Genomic DNA, 23,250 nt, shown 5'->3' with positions numbered 1-23,250 from the left:
TGAATCATCAAGTGTGACTTTTCACAACACAAAATCACGAGAAAGTTGAAGTCCAAATCCAAAAACGTTCTAGTTAAGAAGAGTCGTAGGAAACAAATGTACATGGAAATAAACTTGACTACCACGTAATCTGAGGTTGTGTGAAAAGCTTTGGTCCTTTTTTAAGATGTGGACTGAGGAAAATTTCCGGTTGTTTTGACGTATTTCACGTGTTATTAATGTCTCAAGAGTACTTCCAACGGCTATGTTTTTTGAATTTAAATCGTTATGAAGCTATCTTAGGTTTCATTTGGACGACTTTCTTATTATTTCTTAAAGTAAATTTTTAGCATAAAAATTTATTTTTTACTAGAAATTAAGCTGCTTTAAGAAGCAGTAAAAAAGCCGTCCTAAACAAAGCCTTAGTCTGTTGGTTGGGAGCGTTGATGTTTGACTGCCAACCAAGAGATCTTGTGTTCAATTCTTGAATATATGATGTGTGTGCGTGAATTTGACTTTTGCTATATTTTACATTTCCATTGTCATGGTGAAGTGAGGGGGAGCATGAGAAAAAGAGACACGGAGGAGAGAGAGAGGAAGTAAATTAATTAGGAAACTTTAGGGACTGTTTGACAACCCGATTTAACAAGATTTATGCGGAATTTGAGCAATATTTAGGCTAAATCCTGCCAAAATGGATTTGAGCGGCTGATACATCTCACGACAGAATAAATCCTTCGTTACCCCTTTTTACTGTGAGTTCTAGATTTATGAAATCCTATAGTTCCGCGGATTTATGAGATTGGGTCTATGAAGCGTGCGAAAGGGATAAAGATGGTTACTTCATAGCGAGCGAGCTCCCGTCGTGACTTCTAATCCTACATCATCAAGTAGATGAAAAAGCTTCATTAGCGACTCTTTCCACACTACTTCATGCGAAGCCTTCAAACTTCACAAGAAGCTGGAGCAGGCACGAACAAACGAGGAAGAGGAAAGGCAACACCAATGAAGAAATAGAGAAGATGTAAAGCAAACCCTAGAGTAATTAAAATTTAAAATAAATAGTTTAGTTAATATAATTTCAAATATAAATAGTTATTATATAACACTATAAATAATAATTAAATAATTAACTAGTAGTAGAATATTTTAATGATTAATGATATAGTTATAAATATAATTAGATATCAAATACTTATTAGATTAACACCTAAATAAGTAATTTGATAAATAGTAAAATAATAGTATTTAAATTATTTAATAATTAAGATAAATAATAATTAAATTATTTGTCATTAATAGCTATTTTTTCCAAACATTGAGGATTTAACATACAAAGTATCTACTAAATCTAAGATTTACTAAATTCTACTAAAGTAAAATCCTTCTTTTCACAAACAGCCTCTTAGGGTCATTTATGCAAAGTGAAAAATTGTTCCAAGTATTTCCTTACCTCAGTTTTTCAACCATTTTGCATCTCTAGCCATTTTTGGATATTATTTGGATAGTTTTACAAATTTAAATTATATAAATATTTCAAAATTTTCTCGTATAAATTTTTATATGGTATTATTCTAAGTATTATTTAGTATTTTGTCAAATAAAAATTACCTCAACTAGTTAAAGAATGTTGCATGCATAAAGTCTTATTAAACGATATCATGATATTTTGTGACGTTATTTCTCGTGTATCAAAACATTCGTAATTGTAAAGTGAGGGAGTTTAAATCTTTAGATTTTATGGAGATTCAACACACATAAGTAAAAGAAAAATTGCAAGAGATGCTAAAATTTTACATGAAAAACTCATAAATTGAAAAAATTATAATGTTTGGTCTAGTTAAAGTGATTATATACTACAGGAAAATTGTCCCTTATCGTCGAAAATGGGCACTTTTCCAATAGAATTTCAGTATTCCGCAGGATATTTTTCCGCTAGTATAAGCTGCGTAGGAAAAGTAATTCGTTGGCACTTTTTTTGCTGAAAATTATTTTCGACGGATTTCCGACGGTTTTCTATTTTGGTTGTGGCGGCGATCGGAGCGGCGACTTCCGTAGAATAGCCACCAGAGATTTCTAGTGGCATTATGAGCGGTTTGACCACTGGAAATCCCCGGCAATTTCTTTATTATTTCGGCAGCTTGTTATCCATCCAATATCGAAATTTCTGGTGGTTAGGCTGCCGGTAGGCCGTCAGAAACCTATAAATTACAATGAAATTGATAGTCTTTTAATTGTCCACAAAATCCTCCACATTTGATAACTGCATCAAATGAATTGTATAAATAAAATAAAATACAACTAACACAATATTCACAATCAAGAAATACTAAAAGAGTTGAAAACATATATAAAATTCAAAATAAAAAAGCTTCAAAGTATAATAAAACATAAGTAAAGATAAAGTTCAATATAAACAAATTTTAAAACATAAAGTTCAACTACAATAAAAAGTTTACATCAATATGTTCTCAAAGAAAAGCTTGTTCTTCAAATTCTAACAACAACTTCAACATTAACTTAAACCCAATCATCTTCTATCTCCTCGTTGCCATGTTATTCATGCACAAGCTCCTAAGCCGAATATGCTTTAGATATGGATCCTTTTGGTCGTGCTTTATTCTTAACATACTTGTTTAACTTGTTTAAATATTTATTAGACCATTAGAATTATTAGTTAGGATTGAAAATATTAAAGACAACGTATTAAATACACTTTTTACCTCTCAAAAGAGTACATCCAACTATATTGCATAGGTCCTCCTACTCTAACCTCATAAGGTAGATGGGCTAGAAGATTTTTCATATAATCAAAGAATATAGGGGAAAAAACTTTTTTTCTATCTTATATAGGATGATTAATATGTTTTCCTCACTCATCTGTAAAGCCTCTTGGCTTAGTTTAGATAAACATAGATCTTTGAAGTAAAGGCTAAGCTCCGCCAATGGATTCGATATGTAATATAGTAACATACATAATATAATTGGGATGAGGATCTCTATAATTATGTGACAGTCATGACTTTTTAGTCTAAATAATCTCACATATTTAAGGTCTACACATAATCTCAAGTTTGAACCATAACCATCAGAAATTTTTAAACTTTGAAACCATTGACATAGTAATCATTTTTGTTCTAACTTGAATGGGAATGGTGCTTCGAGCTTCATTTTTTTGTCGTCGATATTTGTTACTAGCTCAAGATTTTGCACCTATGATACTCTTTAATATCCATTCTAGCATTCACAACGTTATCTTTACTTTTGCCTTTAACATTTATGATTGTATTAAAAATATTAGCGAGAATATTTTTCTCAATGTGCATAATATCGAGATTATGTCTTATCAAATTTTTACTCCAATATAATAATGTTCAGAAAATATTTTTTATAATTCAATTATGTAGAATGCATATCCAAGAAATTTACACTATGATAACTTTGGGAAATCAATAATTAATGAAATATCATAAAGTATATGTAGTATGTCATGACTACTTAATATGGGTGGAGGAGATAATCTCTCAACTTTGTTTCTGAAGAATATATATATTATTTTTTCTACTAAACGGATGATCAGAATGTATGAGCATACGATGACAATCAAATCAAGTATTTTTATCTTCATATTTTAGTGTGAAAGATTTAGTATCCTTCACGCAGTAAGGGCATGTAACTTTCTGTTGTGCTATAACCTGATAACATACCGTAAGCTAGAAAATTATCAATGGTCTGAAGCAATGCAATTTTAAGGAGAAAATTCTATTTGGTTGAGATGTCATCGTGAGGACACATTCTTCCCATAAGAATTTGAGATCATCAATTAATGATGGTAAAAAAAATATCAATTTTTATTTTTTGATTATGTGGTCTTGATATTATAAGTGTTAGGAATATGTATAAGGTAGTCATACATATCTCTAATGGAAGTTTGTATGGTACTAGTATGACTGACCAACAAGAATATGATGAAGCTGGCTGATTGTATGGAGTTAAATCATCAGCATATAATCTCAATCTTATGTTACGTAGCTCGACAACAAATGAAGTATGTGTCCGATCAAAATACTTCTATTCTTCAGCATCTGATGGACGAAAAAGAACACCACCATATGCTAATTTTTTTATGTCATCTTATATAATTTGTTGAACTTATTGATGCATAGAGGCGTTGAAATCATAGAATAATTGATAAATAAAATAATCAAGAATATAAAATATCTTTTTTTTTACGACGTTGTTTTTCCGAATTGGGTTTAAACTGAGGCACATTATAGGTATGACAACAAACTTTTGTCACATCATCCTTGTAGTATAACATACAATCATTTATATACAATCAATTTTTACAGTAGTGAGACCCAACTTTGATATTAATTTCTTTGTTTGATATAAATCTATGAGGATTAAATTGTTTGTTGGATTTATTTTCTTAAGAAGCTAAATAAAGTCATTAAAGCACTCCCCTGTAATATTATATTTAGTTTTGATATTGAATATCATAACAACAACTGATAATTATAAATGATATATTCAACTATCCTAAATTAGTTTTGAGAAGCATTAATAATTTAATTTTTTTTCTTATTTTGGTGGTTCTTCCATGTTTTCTCTTAAGTTTGAACCTGCTCTATCAAAAATAAATTCTTTATACAATCTATTCATTTGATGTTCATTGATTTTCTAGAAGCATGGATGGATTAGCAAGAGTATATCTATCTGGCTCGTACTCGTTATGTGAGGTCTAGAACCAATATTCTGGAATAAATTCCCTACGATATAAATCAACCTTAACATATCAAGCTTACTTTTTTTACTTTGAGCACGAACATCTAAATATTCCATTAGACTTAAATGAATGTAGTTGATATGCAACTTGAATGAAAGTCTCAACTCCCTAAATAAATTCATCTATCAATTCTTTTTATCTTAGTAATAATCTGTTATACATTCAAAATCTCTCATTTTAGATAGACATATGAATGTTAAATTAATAATCCTACATATTTTGATATATATAATTCAGTATTATAAATTATGAAAATTAGTTTATTATTATAAATATACATCTCTCTCTCTTATGAATCAGCCTAAATTAAGTACTCTATGCTTTTAGAATATTTTGTCAAGAAAACACATAATTTACTAATTTGAACCATTATAACAATAATCATGTGAATACCAAAAATTGTAACCTTAATCAAATAACAAATTTTATTGCTTCTAATCATGTAACAATCCATTGCTTGCCTCTAATAATTTATATAAGATTTTAGGGTTATACTCTATTATATTCGGCGAAATAGGGCTAATACCAATAGCTACGACCGCATGAAATAATTTTACATAAAATCGGCACACATTCTGCCGGTAAAGGTGTCCAACTCATGTAGAACTGACGGACCAAAATTTTCGGCGGCTAAATCGTCAGTTAACTCCGTTGGACAATCTGCAGGCTTAACCACCAGAATTTCTAGCAGTACTAGGGCCTTCGAAAAATCCGCCAGTATTGAAATTTTTTTTTGTAGTGATACTAATTTTTATAACCGATTATAATTGGTGCCCTTCCCTGTGATTGGGAAAGGTGTGATAAATCATATATAATACATGTAATGTATTTCGTGTGGAAGTTGCAAGCAACATGTGGCATGTAAGTTGTCTTCAAGCGACCATTTACTATTTATTTTGGGCATTCTCCATTAAGGGAGGAAGAACAACATAAATTATGGTGGTGAAATCGAAGTCAGAGTTAGTGTCAATGACTTCATTGATCTCATGGGCAATGGCATATGTTGACTTTATTGGTGACAACAAGTGATGAAGTCAATGGATGTCAGTGTAAGCATACAAAAATGGTCATAGAATCATAATTGGGTGATGGTAGTTGAGGAATTGTAATCAAGCTATGGTGGTTGAAGGATAGTTGTAGGGTGATGACAATTGAAAAATCATAATTCGATGTCGGTGGTCAAGGGATCATATTCTTTTTCCTACAAATTTCTTGCAAAATAGTAAGCTTTGGTCACTTTATTGACTTTGTGTGAAAGAAGCTTCAACTGGGACAATGAGGCTTAAGATCCTTACCTCTCTTGCTCTTGAAGCTTAATTGCATAACTTTCCTCCCATCTATCTTTCACTTGATCTCGCTTGTATTCATTCGATTCACACACTCTCCCTTTTAGTCTCACCCGCTAATAAAGTGGGAAAACAAAAACTAAAGAAAAAGGCAACACAACAAGCTACATACAAGGCTTTATATAAAGTTACATATGAGAAAAATTTTGTTAGCAATAAAAAATGGAAGTTAATTAAAGCAAATTAAATCATCTAAGTTGATTCATTATTTAACATTTTTATACCCATTTTCATATCCTACCATAATACTAACATTAAATGTGACATAATAATAATAATAATAATAATAATAATAATAATAATAATAATAATAATAATAATAATAATTGTGCTGTGATTGTTAAAGTCAATAATAATAATAATAATAATAATAATAATAATAATAATAATAATAATAATAATAATAATAATAATAATAATAATAATAATAATAATAATAATAATAATAATAATAATAATAATAATAATAATAATAATAATAATAATAATAATAATAATAATAATAATAATAATAATAATAATAATAATAATAATAATAATAATAATAATAATAATAATAATAATAATAATAATAATAATAATAATAATAATAATAATAATAATAATAATAATAATAATAATAATAATTGTGCTGTGATTGTTAAAGTCGCACTAAACTAATACTATTTGTGAGGTAAGGCTCACTAAGAGGAACAATTATTAGGTCCGGTGACCGGACGTAGCTCTACGTCCGGTCACCACTGAGTTCACGCCACATGCTCTTATTTTAAACGCGCGGCCCGACGACTTGACCCGGACCGGAACCCGGGAATGCTATGTTCGCATATTGCTAGGTATTACTCGGTATTGCTTGGCAATAACGAGAAATACCGCTCTGTGAAGACCAATACCTAGCTTTTCTAGAAAAACTCAGTATTGCTCGGTATTTGTCTTCACATAATGGTATTTCTCGTTATTACCGAGCAAAATTGACAAATACCTAGCAATACCGGGTTGTCATGGATTTAAAAAACGCATATGCGACATACCCACTATTCACCGGGTCGGGTCCACGATCTTGTGCCTGCTACGTGGCGCGTTCTCAGCACTCGCCGAACATAGCTCTACGTCCGGTCATCGGACCAAATAAAAGTTCCACTAAGAGAGGGTTGTTGTGAATTAGATAGACAAAAGAGCTTTGTTCTTCTCTTAAAATTCTACCAATTGAAAGCCCCCATGATAAAATACATAATAGAAGTTAGTTAATTTAGCACTCAAATCTATAACACAATAAATGTGTACAATGTACAATTGTGAGAAATATGATACACACAATGTTATAAATAAATACAAATGAGTGCATAAGTTCAACCATAATTAAAATGATATATTACTCATAGATATAAGCACATACACACTTGCAATCAATTAATTTAACAAGTGATTGTAGATATAATCAAAATGATTAAACAAGTGAGCAAATATTCTAACCGTGGCTTTATTTGGGACGGCTTTCTCGCTGCTTCTTAAAGCAGCTTTTTAATACAAAAAATTAATTTTTTTGTACTAGAAAGTAACTTTAAGAAATAGTAAGTGAGTCATCCCAAACAAAGCCTATAGATCATCATAAGCAAATTAACTTAACTACACCACTTAATTATATTTCCAAACACCAAAGTAACAAAAAAAATTTTGAGCATAAATAATGATGAACATAAGATTTATATACTAAGGGGTTGTTTGGTTGGCTGAAAAAGGAATTTACTATAAAAGTAATACAATGTATTTGAAATATTTTAGAGTTTGTTGGATGAGTGTAAAATAAATGTGAAGAATTAACCTTTTTAATTGATTTGAAGTAAAATGAATACAATATTAAGTATGACCAATGACAGTGGATGGTGGTGGCTAGAAATCATGGTCAATGGCGGCAGCCGGTGGTGGCTATGGTCAATAATAGTGATCCATGGTGGCATGCAACGACAGTGATGGGGGAAAGTAGTGGTGTGGTGGCGGGCGGTGGTGGTGGTGGGCGGCGATGGGTGATGAGCAACAACAGGCAATGGAGTTCCTGTATATATGGAAATCAACCAAATTTAAGAAATTTCAAATAAATAAAAAATGAACTAGAGAAAATGAATTTTAAATGCACTAAAATTTAACACTCCATTTGATTTATTTAATATCAAACATCAATATTCTTCAAACTCCTGCATTTGAAATATTTTACACCTCTTTTACTTCAAAGCAATAAAAAAGCTGTCTCAAACGAAGCCTAAGAGGAACTAATAGTGTAGAAAAATATTTTATTTATGAATTTGGTTGAAATGTGTTTCTCTGTTCCTCTGATTATTATGGCTGAGATATATTAAGGTGGACCAGTTCTTCATCAACAGGAGAGGGGAATGACTGAATATTCAAATTCAATGGTAACGGTCTTCTTTCCTTCGAGACAATACAAACTTGGCTTCATAAAATTTGATTAGTTGTAATAATATTTACGTTCGTGTTTTCTTGGTGAAGAAGGGAGGGCAGAATTTGAACGAATTTGTCTATTTTTTGACTGTTGAAAGCAGAAAGACACGGTAAGGTCTCGGAGAAATGCAAAAACGTTAGGCTAAATTTCTCTACCAAAATCTAGTCAAATAAAAATGGTAAAAGTTTCTCATACCGGGGGTGTCAATTCGGGTCAACGTGTCGGGTTCGGGTCGAACCCGGAACTGACCCGGCACTATTCGGTCAACCCGAAACGACCCGTTTTTAAAAACGGGTCAGGTTTCCGGACCCGAACCCGACCCAATTCGTGTTCGGGTCAATCTGACCCGACACGAATGACCTGTAGTTGACCTAAAATTGCAAGTTTTTGGGTCAAAAATCGGGTCAATCTTCGATTTCGGGTCAATATCAAGTTTTCGGGTCAAATAAGAGTTTTCCTGTCATTTTCGGGTCAATTTCGAGATGTTGGGTCAACCTGAACCCGACCCGATTTTTAAAAAGGGTTGATTTGTTGAACCCAAATCCGACCCGTTTCGGGTTCGGGTTGACCCTAACCCAGATTTTTCCGGATCGGATTCGGGTTGTGTTTCGGATCGTGTCAAAAATTGACACCCCTACTCATACTATATTAACAGACAAACAATTCTCTCTCTCTCTCTCTCTCTCTCTCTCTCTCTCTCTCTCTCTCTCTCTCTCTCTCTTCCCCAACAAGGTGATTAACATCGATTGTGCGTGAGTCATGCTCTTACGCATTCTCTAGATAAGTAAGAATAATAGAACATACAATAATTATGACTATACAAAAATTAATAAATCAGAAAATACATTTCCAACTTAGACTATTAGAACCTGCAATCTCAGCTACTACTCAACCGGCTCCTTATCCTTACCTTGATCAGAAACATAATGCAGAATACATGTGAGCTAACACACCTCAGCAACAGGACACCTATCGATCTAATTTTTTAATATTTAATCAATATGCATTTAATGAATTAAAAGCAATTTTTAAAGAAGATACTAAAATGCACATAATACTCATATTTATAATATACATAAATTTGCAATATGAAAGTTTAATAGATATGAAATTAACATTATTTTGCCACTATAAAATTTTAATTTCAATTGAAAAAATCTTAAAATTTCCACAATATTAAAAGTTGATATAGGTAGATGTAATATGCATCGATTCAGACATGTTTTTGACCTGGGTCTATAGTATAAATAGGACAGAAGTCGATCAAACCCATTTTTCTCTCACTAAAACCCTCACACTCTCTAAACTCGCCTAAGGGGGTAATGTTGGCCCAATATAAAATATTGATCTAGTGCCGTGATGCCCTCTAAATAGTGGTGCCACTTAGGGGTGTCAATATTTGAGGTGTCAATATTTGACATGACCTGAAAATTCGATCCAAAAATTTCAGGTTATCGTCAATCCGGACTAGAATTGGGTCGGATTCGGGTCCAAAAATACTACCCATTTTCAAAATCGGGTCGGGTTTGGGTTGACCCGGAAATCTGAGAATGACTCGGAATGACCTGAAAAAAAGTGTCTGCCCACGTCTAATAGCGTTTGCTCGCATGCGCACCCGCCTCTTCTTCCTGCATTGATGAGTCGGACTTGTTCAGTCTGCGTCGCATAACGTCAATGCGTCAGTCAGTCAGTCAGTCCATGTCGCTTCTACTGATCGAGTCACTGCCGCACGACCAACCTACCGATCAAGATTTTAAGAATCTCAAGCGGATACTTCGGTACGTCAAAGGAACCAAACACTTTGGCCTACCAATGACACCCGGAGATCATCAACTTCGAAATTATACTGACTCAGACTGGGCTTCCGACACCACCGACCGGAAATCCATTACCGGTCACTGTACCTTCATGGGACCTAACTTAATCTCCTGGTCCGTTAAGAAGCAGATAACGGTAGCCAAATCTTCAACTGAGGCGGAATATCGGGCATTGTCCGCTGCAACTTCGGAAGCACTCTGGCTTCGTCGTCTTTCCGCCGAGCTTCACTTTCCTCAGTCCGCACCAACTATCATTCACTGTGACAACATCTCTGCTATTGCCCTTGCAAAGAACTCCGTCTTTCACGCCAGAACTAAACACATCGAAATAGACTATCAGTTTATTCGACAGCACATTACCGATGGCAACATTCAAATTCAGCATATTACAACTCAAGAACAAATCGCGGACATCTTCACAAAACCTTTCTCTATCACTCGGTACAAATATCTTCGCTCCAAATTAACCATCCGTGAACCGGGTGATTAATTTGCGGGAGGATGTGAGCAGATATCATTTAGATTAAACCACTCTAGCTCTTATTTACACTTGTACCTCTATTGTCTTATAAATATATCCTGTAACAGACGTTAATGCATAAGATTACATTTCTACCTTTCTCTGTTATCTCGCTTTCTCTCTGTTTCCTCTCTCCTCTATCCACTCTCACATGCCTGGCCAGCGGCCCTGGCCGCTGCCTTACGGGTCCGAGTGTCCGACGAGATTTGGTTGATTAAGTGCACAAATTAAGGGTGGTGGCTAACTTATGGGTCGGGTTGTGTTGACCCGAATCCGAAGCGGGTCGGGTTCGGATCCTAAAAACTGACCCGTTTTAAAAAAAAATGGGTTGAGTTCAGGTCGGGTTGAATAATGCCGGGTCAGCTCTGAGTTGGACTCGAACCTGATCCGTGACCCAATTTTGCCTAATGCCACTGCACCGACAATATTCATATTAAAATGAACCAAAATTGGGAGCTCAGCGCCCCAAAACCCAACATGGTAGCGCACTAGCGCTCATAAGTAAAAATTCCATACTTCAAGTTTTCACGTACATATAAAACATTCTTAAACGCGTAGAATTTTTTTTTTTTTTTGGGTAAATTTAAACGCGTAGAAAGGAAATGCTGAATTCTAACCCACAAATAGAGTCAAAAATGGATGTGTCGATGTTACAGTACGTATTACAGAGGATTTAACACTCTCACCCATCAAAGTGCATGGGAAAGAACTTTCTTGGGCAAGCGTGTGGGGCCTACAACGAAGCTCAGGACTTTCTTGGGCAAGCAAATTGATCAATTATTAGAAAAAAAAAAAAAGAATTTATTTTAAATTTAAGAGAGTTATAAATTTTTTATGATATATATAATTGTAGAAAATTTTAGTTATAAAATATAAATTATATTATAATGCACTGATGTTTTATAATGATGATGATTGTGTTAAACATACAGACATTTATGAAACATATCATCTACTTATTTAATTAAAATAAATACAAAAAATAACTTTAAAAAATATATTACCTAGATGACTTAAGTAAAGAGGTTACTTCTTTATATTTTAATATATATTAATTAAATCTACTGAGACCAACGGAGCCAATATTTATAAATGGTGTAAGCAATAACGGAATAAATGGTCAAGGCTTTTTTGACTTCTTTAAAATATAATATTACATAGGTGTGGAAATTTGATTTCAATTTTTTATTTATTTTATTATGACAAATATTGATAGGCTTATTATTTTTTTTATATGAAAAGTTTTTTTTTTATATTGATAGGCTTTTTTTTTTAAATGAAAAGTTTTGGTTTGAAAGAATATATTTACTTAATTATTTCATATTGGTTGTTGATTTTGATTTAATTTTATTAAATAATTATTTTATATCCCTCTTCCTCGGGCATCTCTTTCTCTCCACGTCTCGTTCTCCAACAAACGATTTGGAGCATTCAAAACTCATCAAATTTATTGGCACATTCTAGATTTCGTCAATTAGGATACAAGAATCCTCTAAGGTAGAGCTGCACTAGGGTTTTTTCTCTCCACCTTCGCGGTTTTGCTCTCCCGCCATCCGCCGCCTCCTCCGGCTAAGCTGGAGGCCTTCTTCTTCTCCAGCATGGACATCTCTTCTTATACATTTGATTTTCCACCCTTACCTTCTGGCAAGAGTGGAGCTAGTCCCTCTGTTCCTCGTGACTGGAACTCCATTTTTGCGCCTACGGAAGCTGTGTCCGACAACATCCCGCTCTCCTTCTTTCCTTTTGAACCGGAGATCATTCCTTTTTTCGGGGGAAAAATTGTCGATTGGAGCTCAAGACTGGAGCTTGTGCCTTGTCGGTTACTCTTTGGGGAGGAGACCGTACTATGAAACACTTCTTGGAGCGATCAAAAAAACTTGGTCGCTCAAAGGTTCGCTTACTCTTCTCTCACTTAGTGATGGTTTTTTTCTTTTGAGATTCACCTCCCAAGAAGATTTTGATATGGTCTGGCATAGAGGAGTTTGGTTTCTTCTCGGTAAACCATTTGTCTTACAGAAATGGCATCCTAGGTTACGCCCTAAAAGAGAAAACTTTACCAGCATCCCGATTTGGGTTAAGATCCATGACCTACCGCTTGCTTGTTGAAATTCTGAAGGTATCTCTAGAATAGCTAGTAAGATTGGCATTCCACTTGCAGTAGACTCCTTGACTGCTAAGAAAACTTGGCTCACATATGCCAGGGTCTGTGTCCAAGTTGATTGTGAGGCCAAATATCCTGAAGAAATCCCTATCTCTCAGGATGGAGACGATTTCAGTCTCAAGGTCCAATATGAGTGGAGGCCATCTCCTTGCGAATTCTGCAAGTATTTGGTGCATACTTCAGCTCTCTGCCCTTCAAACCCAAATCCCACTTCTGTCTCGGATAAACCTGTCATTCCTCCTGGTTCCTCTCGCGGTAGGAGTACCAGTAGGAAACCTTTTAAACGAACTTCTCAACCTTTTAAACGAACTGTCCTCAATTTGGTAACTTTTTCTAATCATTCTTCTAGGCAAGAAACCGTTTATGCCATTATTGACCACTTCATCAAAGTATTGCTTAACCCTCCTCCCCCGATGTTACATAATATTGATAGTTTTCCTGTGGGTGATTGTATTAATCCTAATATATCTCACATGTTTACTCTCTCTGTTTCTGACATTGAAATTAAAACTGCGGTTTTTGAGGGCTCTTCCATTTACGCCCCAGGGCCGGATGGATTTAATTTTCACTTCTACAAGTCAGGTGTGGGTCTCCGAAAGAGCACCGCTCGCGGGGGTTCAAATGCAGAGGGTACGGCCGCATTATCCCGTAGGACAAAACGATCGTAGGCCTCTACGCTCGACACGAACGGGTCAATGGGAGGGCAGATGGAGTTATAGATACGATTAGCCATGGAGGATAGCGGCTTTCACCTACCAACCTCGATGGATAATAATATCTATAACCCAAAAGTTCACGAGATTTCCCCTATTCGATACATCAGCATCGAATAGGGTTTATTTGATTGTGGGGATCGGTTTCCTACGGGTGCAAGCCCCCACAGTTAATTACATCCTAAGCCTTGACTTAGGAAAACTCTCGATTAAGGATGTTAGATTATCTTCTCTGATGGGTTTAGTGCAAGGGGTTTCTAGGCTTTCCTAATCAAAGAGGAAGAAGGTCCCAACTTGGCTCAATCGATCACACAAGGTTCAGTCAACATCCGGCCGATCCGAGGAAGAAAAAAAAACTGGAGAAAAACAGAGAGAGGCCAAGCATTTCAAGCAAGCATGAGAGAAAGAGAGAAGTGGCGTCATCTGTGTGACGCAGATGGGTAGGATTTATAGTTTTCAGAAGGAAAGAAAGCTTACCCACCAATAAGGTGTATAGTGGTTCACTCGTACCACTCACCTTTAGATCTTAAATCTATAAGAGGTGTAATATCGTACATACGACATTAACGCCTACGACCTAACTAATGCAGTCTGGACTTATTCCTTGCCTGAAAAAGGAAGCCAGCTAAAATCCTAATCATAACCAATCGCCCTATATGTATGCAAGATGGGAAGGCTCTATCTTAAGGATTCAAGAATTAATAGTTCAGAAGACTTAAATCAACAACTCTACAATATACAGACGAATAGACCTATCGTTGTATGATGCATGAAAAGATGCATGAATAAGAAATGTCCTTAGGTCCACTTCGTAGAAGTCAAGTGCATCCTATAACAGCAACAATGCCCTTTGCTATTCCCACTCCAAATGAGGCACTTGATACGTTTGACCCGACTACTCCCAACACGCCCTAAACCAAAGCTAAATCAACTAAGGGAGATGTACTTCTAAGACTAGACTTAAGCCTATATTCTCTATGATTTTTGCACTCATCTCAAAAATTCTATATTTTAGAGACTGACATTCAAGAGAGAACCCAAAGGAGTAAGGACTGTCTTGCTCCAAAAAGGACACTGAGGACCTCTAACATAAAGCTACTAAAGGTTTTAAATCCTACCAACTTACTTTTGAAATAAACATTAAAATAATCTAACTCAAATGAAGAAACCATAATCATTCTCAAAAGGCGCTAAGGGACACTACTACACAAGTCTAAGAAAATTCAACATGACTTGCAAGAACCTCTAAACTAAGTGTCATACAAAATTCTACAAAAAGTTATCTACCAAAATCATGGTTTGACTCAAAGCCCTACAAAATACCGACGATCAAGTGCCTCTCCGTTTTATTTGGAGTGGGGTATGAAAACCTAAAGCTTTCCGACGAGAAGGTTTTATAGAAACCTCTCATCGTAAAGCACTCATCACAAAACATTCACAAAAATCTTCAATAAAACCTTTCGACGTAAAATAATTAGCCAAATCTTTCTAGCATGAAATCAAATATAAAACTTATAACCTTTTCTAACAACCTCTATTCTAAAACTTTACAAAAGAAACATTCTAAAGATTGCATTTAGACGATTTCATTCTAAGCATGTATGAAATATACAAACATTTACTAGTCATAGAAATAAGCATTTCATTTATCCAACGATTTAGAATAGACATAGAATTTCTTCCAACAAACTTATATTTATCATACTATGTGCCACCAACAATTCCAAACAATTCTCTAACCAAAATTCATGAATTCGCTCTCACACCCAAGACAAGTTTTGTAACATGAATGCACATAAGAGCTTTCCAACAAATTCTTGTGGTGATGCCAATGAATAGTGTATAAATGGAATAGAAAAGATACAAAGGCTTCAATTCAAATTTTCCTACATATGCATTTTTTATGAAAAATAACAAACTTTATGACATTTTGTAGGATACGCATTGATGCACATGATACAAACCATAGGCAAGATACTATCAAAATTCCAACAATATCAATACATTTAACACCAAGATGATACTCATCATGTACTAGCTAATTTTCTTTCATGGCCAAATGTATACGATCAAAGAAAACTTGAGAAGAAGGGTTTCCATTCAAATAAAGCTTTTCAACTATTCTTTCAACGATATTCTATCAAACAACTTGTATGTAATGCTTGTAAGGTTTCATGTAATAAACTAGCATAGATGTCGTTACCTTATAGCCACAAATCATCACAAACTTCTCTATAATCGTGACTTCTTGAAATTGTTATAAAATACTCCACCCAAAGTTCGTCGAAGATATTTTTAGATGCATATTTTGTCAAGAAATCTACATGGCTTTACAACGGTGTTTCATGAATAAACATAAGCTTCATAACAAAAGATCCTTGTGCAAGGAGACGGCAATAAAACTTCCAAAATATTCACTTTTCTTGCAAAGAAAAGGTGGAAAAAAACTTACAAAAAACTGCAGGAATTCTTACAACAAAGCAATGCAAGACGCTGCAATTGACGATTCATAGTAGCTCTGGTCTGTGTCTGTGTGTTGGTTTTTGAGTTGAAATATTTGGAAGATTCAGTTCAGTAAGCAAATTCCAAAGCCAGATCCTGGATAAAAGGTTTGGTCGCGGCCCGGTGCGAGCGGGATCCGTCCCGGATCGGGTCGGGTCGTGGCAGCTGGAAAGCTCACATATTGTCTTTTGCGGGGCGTCTTCAATACTTAAAGTTCATTATTCATAACACCATAGCTTATTGGATTAGAGGATCCATCATACCTAAAACTGTCATCAAAACCATCAGGAAACTATCTTCTAGATTTCTATTTTTTAGTGACACGTTGGTAGTTAAGAAACTTAGATTAATTTCTTGGGACAAGGTTTGTAATCCTAAATGTTATGGTGGTTTGGGGATGTCTTCTATCCCTGCCCTTCAGTATGCTTTCAATTGCTCCGTTATTTGCAGAATGTATAATAGCTCCTCCCCCCTGGCTAATTGGTTACTTTCCAGATACGGATCCCCTTGGAGACCTGCTCCTCGTTTTTCCTCTATGTTATGAAAATCTGTGTGTTTGACGGCTGTTAAGGCTAAGCCTTTGTTCAAATTCCAGATTAATACCATGTCAACTATTTCCCTTCATTGGGACCACTAGTGTGATAACTCTACCCTTTCTTCTATTTCTGGTGGTTCGGCTCTGCTGCATGTTTCTGATCCTAATGCTATGGTGAGAAATCTTATTGATGGTAACACCTGAGCTTTGCCTATGAACTCCAACCCTTTGGTTGTTAACACCATCAATGTTATTCCTATTAATGATGTTTCTGCTAGAAATATTCTTTGGGTTGATCAGATGGAGGGTAAATTTTCCAAATTTTACTTGAATTACTTTGATGGTTACCCCCTCTCTCAAAGGTACTAATTCATTTGGCACAAAAAGTATGTGCTGAGATTCTCCTCTTTTGCCTGGATCTCTCTGGTTGGTGGGTTAAAAACGGCGGAAGCTTTATCTTTAACAAACATTTAGATAGATCCTTGTTGCCCTCTTTGCAATTTACATGATGAATCTAAGAACCAATTATTTTTTGAATGCAATTTTTCCCACAAGGTTTTGGTGAATGTCATCCCTGCCTCTACTGCTTTGCTGCTAAGACCGACCATCCTGCATCTGTTCAGCTGGATTTCTGAACAAGAGAAATATACTGAAGTGGAACAAATTTTTTTCTACTTATCTATCTGATGTTCCTTATACTACATTTGGAAAGAGAGGAATGAGAGGAGGTTTGGCAATAGTTTCTCCTGTGCTATTACCACATCCTCTAGGATTAAATCTATGATCTTAGCAAAAATTGGCAAATGGAAAAATTCTGAGCAGTTCCTCACACTTCTGTGATTCTGGATTCTGGATGTTGGCTGTCTTCGTGCTCACCTTTCCTGATGGGGCTTCTCTACCCTTGGACAATGATGTGCCCTTCATCAGGCCCCTTGGACGGCCTTCTTTAGGCAACCAGGGGTTTTGCGGGAAGCTCTCGATTGGCTTATTGCCTTTTATCTGAGTCCAGGCTTTATGGGCTTTTCGCCTTTTTTTGTTGTTTTCTCTCTTGCAGGTTTCTTCATGCCGGCTGGGACTATTCTCTTTTGGTGCCTGTGAAGTTTTTGGGAGTCATCATGGATCATTTTTACATTCTCTGTTTTAGATAATTGATTCCTGTATCTTTGTAATTAGTTACAGGTTTTTCAATTTTCTTTGTTTTTTGTGCTCTTTTTGAGCAGCTCTGATTTTTATTGGAGCATAGGTGATTGTTTTTGTAATCTCCTCTTCCTTTAATATACGGGCCTTGCCCTTATTTTCACCAAAAAAAAAAAGATTACGCCAATTGATTGACGAATTTAATCTTTTTATTTTTTTTAAATAATTATATTCATTTTGCTTGATTATTTTTTAAGTATACTTATTTTTAAAATTCTTCCTTTAAAAAATATAAATAAAATTTTATTATTTGACTTTAAGAAAATTATATCTGATAATCATTTGAGATTTTATTATTCATTTTCTATAAAAAAAAAACTTAATTACTCATTAATCAAACAACAAGAAAATGGATATTTTAACACTTTTTTTCTTCCAACAAAATAAATTAGTGAAATTTAATTTCATTTTCATTTAAAAAAAAAATTTGTGATACTTTTTTATATTTATCGTAGTGACCAGCTTTGAAGAAATATAACTTCATGAATATTATGATTTTATTTTGGGTTCACTATTTTATTTTTTTTTATTACTATCACACTATTATTTAAGTACTATTTTCTCAATATTAAAAAAAATTATGAGGGGATGTGATATATCATCAAAAAATTATCTTGATTGGGTACGAATCTCGAGGCAAAATCAAGTTGGAAAAATCAAAAATTAAATTGAATATCATATGAACTCTGATTTCAACAAACTTATAATCGAACTAAATTTCTCAAAAATATGAATCCAACGACACCAAATTCGACCCAATCCGAGCTCAAAATGGGACCAAATCGAAGACCTGAAGCACATTCGAAAGGTTCAAACCATAATTTGGATTACCAAACGGTTTCCAAACATGACATGCTTATAGTAAAATCAAGCGGTTCGACGAGATGAATCCAACGAGCTTAAGATCGCCGAATTATGATATCATTAAAACCTTCAAATGTCTAATAAATGGTCCATGATCAAGGGATTCAACATCGGTCATCCATTCAAACTACTTTCAAACTACTCATGATCTTCCTACTATTTACTGGTCATGCTACTCTCAAAAAACTATAAATAGACCAATCATTTTTCATAATTTACTGGTCATGCTACTCTCAAAAAACTATAAATAGACCAATCATTTTTCATATAATGGGACCCCCAAACGGGGAAGGAGGGGGGATGAAGGAGGCCCAAACAAAAAGAGAATGAAGAGACTCCTCCTCTACCACCATCGGACTTTCACCCGACAACCGACCAATGTCGGAGTTCTGCCCGACAGCCGACTGACATCAGAGTTCCTACCCGACCATCAACTAACGTTGGAGTTCTGTGCATCCGCCAACCGTCGTCAGATTTCTACCCAATACCGGACTTCCGCCTATCGCCAGACTTCTACCAAACGCCGGACTTCTGCCCGTCACCATATTTCTACCTAACGTCGTACTTCTACCCAACACCAAACTTCCACCCACTGCCAGACTTCCGTCGGACTTCTACTCAACGTCGTGCTTCCGCCCAACATCGAACTTCCGACCTTCATCGCTAGACAATGATCCTTCCGACCTCCGTCGTCCGCCGACTACGGTTGGCTACAATCCTTCCGACCTTCGTTGCAAGAAAACGGTCCTTTTAACCTCCATCGCCCGTCGACAACGGTCCTTATGAGCTCTGTCGCCCACTCACTATGGTTGGCTATAATCCTTTCGACCTCCATCACCTGCCAACTACAGTTGGCTACGGTCCTTCCGACCTCCGTTTCTTGTCAACTACGATCATTTCGACCTCCGACACCCACCGACTACGGTCCTTCCAACCTCCGTCACCAGATAATAGTCCTTCTGCCCTCCGTCTTCCGCCGATTATGGTTCTTCCAACCTCTGTCGCACACTGACCACGATGGACTATGGTCTTTCCAACTTTCATTTCCAAGCAATGGTCCTTCCGACTTCGCCCGTCGACTATGGTCCTTTCGACCAAACGAACACATAAATAGTGATTCTTTGTATCTCCACCATATAATATACTCCATATAATGTACATCAAGCCAAGGCCTTCCCCCCAAGGAAGGGCCTCATTTGTAATCGACAGTAAATAATAGTAGATTTATTCAAACTAGACCATGCCCCGTGATTTTTCCCGTTTTAAAGGTTTTCCACATAAAAAGTTTAGTTGCGCTTATGAATGCTACACGCTCTCTTATTATCTGATTGCGTGTTGGATTTTCATACAAAGCTAAGATGTTAAACTTTATATTTCTCTATCACCGCAAATACTCCAGGACGTAACAGTTTGGCGTTGTCTATGGTAACATCATTCCTAACTAGGGGCAACTATTGCTCCAATCTAAAAAGATCATTCATGTCAATACCCTAATATTAGTTATTGCTGCATCAATTTCATAAAAATCCTTGCGGACTAGGGGGTGATGTTGACTCACACTATAATAAGAAAGATCCTCCAATGCTTTTCAACATCAAGATGATATTTCAAGAAAATTACAGCAAATGCAAGTATGCTTCCAATCAATTATAAGTTTTATACAGTCATTCGCTGGACTTTTACTCCTTAGGAAATGTCTTTATCTCGACTTCAAAAAGGCAATTATGGTCTAAAGATAGACCACTATTCACCTTTAATTTAGGATACAAGCAGTGTTTACCCCTCCCAATCAAGGCAAAATCGATCCCGGGGGGTTCGATTCGACCTCTTCTATACAGGTTAACGTTATCGAGTAGGGCTCTATCTTATAACCTTGGATAGGTCATATATCTTTGGTGGATTCTCTCAATCTCTTCCATATAGAGCAACATCATCGAGTATGGCTCTGGCATATAACCTCAAATAGGTCATATATCATTAGTGGATTCTCTCAACCTCTTTCATATCAGTTAACATCATCGAGCAGGGCTTGACATACAACCTCAGATAGGTCATACATCCTTAGTGGATTCTCTCAAATCTATTTCATATAGGTTAACGTCATTGAGCAGTGTTCTGACATACAACCTCAAAAAGGTCATACATTCTTGATAAATTCCCTTTACCTCTTCCACATAGGTTATTATCATCGAGCAGTGCTCTGACATATAACCTCGGATAGGTTATATATCATTGGTGGATTCTCTTAACTTCTTCCATATAGGTTAATGTCATCGAGCAGGGCTCTGACATACAATCTCAGATATGTCATACATATTTGGAGGATTCTCTCGATCTCTTCCACACAGGTTAATGTCATCGAGCAACGCTTTGACATACAATCTCAGATAGTTTATGCATCCTTGATGAATTCTCTTGACTTCTTTCACATATGTTAACGTCATCGAGCAATGCTCTAACATACAACCTCGGATATGTAATATATCATTGGTGAATTTTCTTGACCTCTTCTACATAGGTTAATGTCATCGAGCAGGGCTCTGACATACATCCTCAGATAGGTCATACATCCTTTGTAGATTCTCTTGATCTCTTCTACATAAGTTAATATCATCGAGCAATACTGAGTAAACAACATTTTCTCTATAAAAATTCTATGAAAGCAAGTGGTTGATAAAATCATCACTCATATGAAAACCTTAGCCTTCTAAAAAAACCTTAAAAAATATGGGGGCCAACATATCAAAGCATATTTCAAAGATGCATGAACAACTTAGTTTTCTCTAGGAGACAAGTTTATCGAGCTCATGCAATAATCTCAACTTCATAGTCAATATCATTGGAGTTACATAGATTCCATATCAGATTAAAGTACTTATATGGTTAGCTACTATCCTTCTAACCTCTATCGCCAGATAACGGTCCTTTTGACCTCCGTTGCACGTCGACTACGGTTGGCTACGGTCCTTCCGACCCCCGTCACTAAACAACGGTCCTTCTGACCTCTGTCACTCGCCGACTACGATCCTTCCGACCTTTGTAGCCCGCCGACTACGATCCTTCCGACCTCTGTCGCCAATCGACTACAATTGGCTACAGTCCTTCCGACTTCCGTTGCTAGACAATGGTCCTTCTGACCTCCGTTGCCACCGACTAGGGTCCTTCCGACCAAACGAACATGTCAACAATGATTTTTTGTATTCCCACCATATAATGTACTCCATATAATGTACACCAAGCCAAGTCCTCCCCCCAAGGAAGGGTATAACCGACTGCAAATAATAGTTGATTCATTCAAACTGGATCAGGCCTAGTGGTTTTTCCCCTTTTCAAGGTTTTCAACATAAAATATTGGTTTCTCTTATGAATGTTACACCCTATCTTTTTATTTAATTACGCGTTGGATCTTCGTACAAAACTAATACGTTAAACTTTATATTTCTCTACCGCCACGAATACTCAAGGATGCAACATGATGAAATTTTTTACAATCAAATTTACTAAGATTTGAAAGTTATAAGATATATAATATGTGATATTTTCAAAAGAGAAAAAATTATGATGCTTGCAATGTTTTTTTTAATTAATTCTCTGTAATAATTTTACAATTATTTTTATAAATAATTGTAATTTTCAAATAGAGCCTTACAGTTAAATATATATTTTTTAATAATATGTGTTATTACAGTAATGTCTAAATGCTAAGACTAAATTTGGTGTGTATCTATTTTACTTGTAAGGCCTTAATCCATGGGAATGAATGTAGGGGGTTGATTTTGTAATATTGAAATATGAAAGTTGCAAAATATCTTTATAGGAAAGTAAGGAGATCGCATGGCAATTGCGGCAATTGATCAGATTAATTTTCGAGTCTGATTCATGTTTGATACGGCATCACAAAATTAGCTTGATCGGGCACGAATCTCGAGGCGAAAGCTAGTTGGAAACTTCAAAAATTAATTCCGAGAGCACCCCAACTCCGATTTCAGCAAGCTTATAGTCGAACTGAGCGTCTCGGAAATACGAACTCAACGACACCAAGATCAACCCAATCCGAGCCCAAATGGGTCCAAATAATGGATCCAAAGTGCTGTTGGAAGGTTCAAACCGTAATTTGAGTTACCAAACGGACTCCGATTTTGACGAGCTTATACTCGAATCGAAGGGCTCGATGAGACGAATCCAACGAGCCCAAGATCACAGAATTCCGACATCACTAAGGCCTTCAAATGTCCAACGAACGATACATGATCGTAGGATTCAATATCGGCCATCCATTGGACCACTCCCTATTCGCCCCTGATCTCACACCTATTTACAGGCCATGCCACTCTAGAAAATCTATAAATAGAGCCCTCATTTCTCACAAGAG

Source organism: Dendrobium catenatum, unplaced genomic scaffold (genome assembly GCF_001605985.2).
Source record: "Dendrobium catenatum unplaced genomic scaffold, ASM160598v2 fragScaff_scaffold_931, whole genome shotgun sequence".
Classification (NCBI taxonomy): Eukaryota; Viridiplantae; Streptophyta; class Magnoliopsida; order Asparagales; family Orchidaceae; genus Dendrobium; species Dendrobium catenatum.
Note: the sequence above shows the minus strand (reverse complement) of the source record.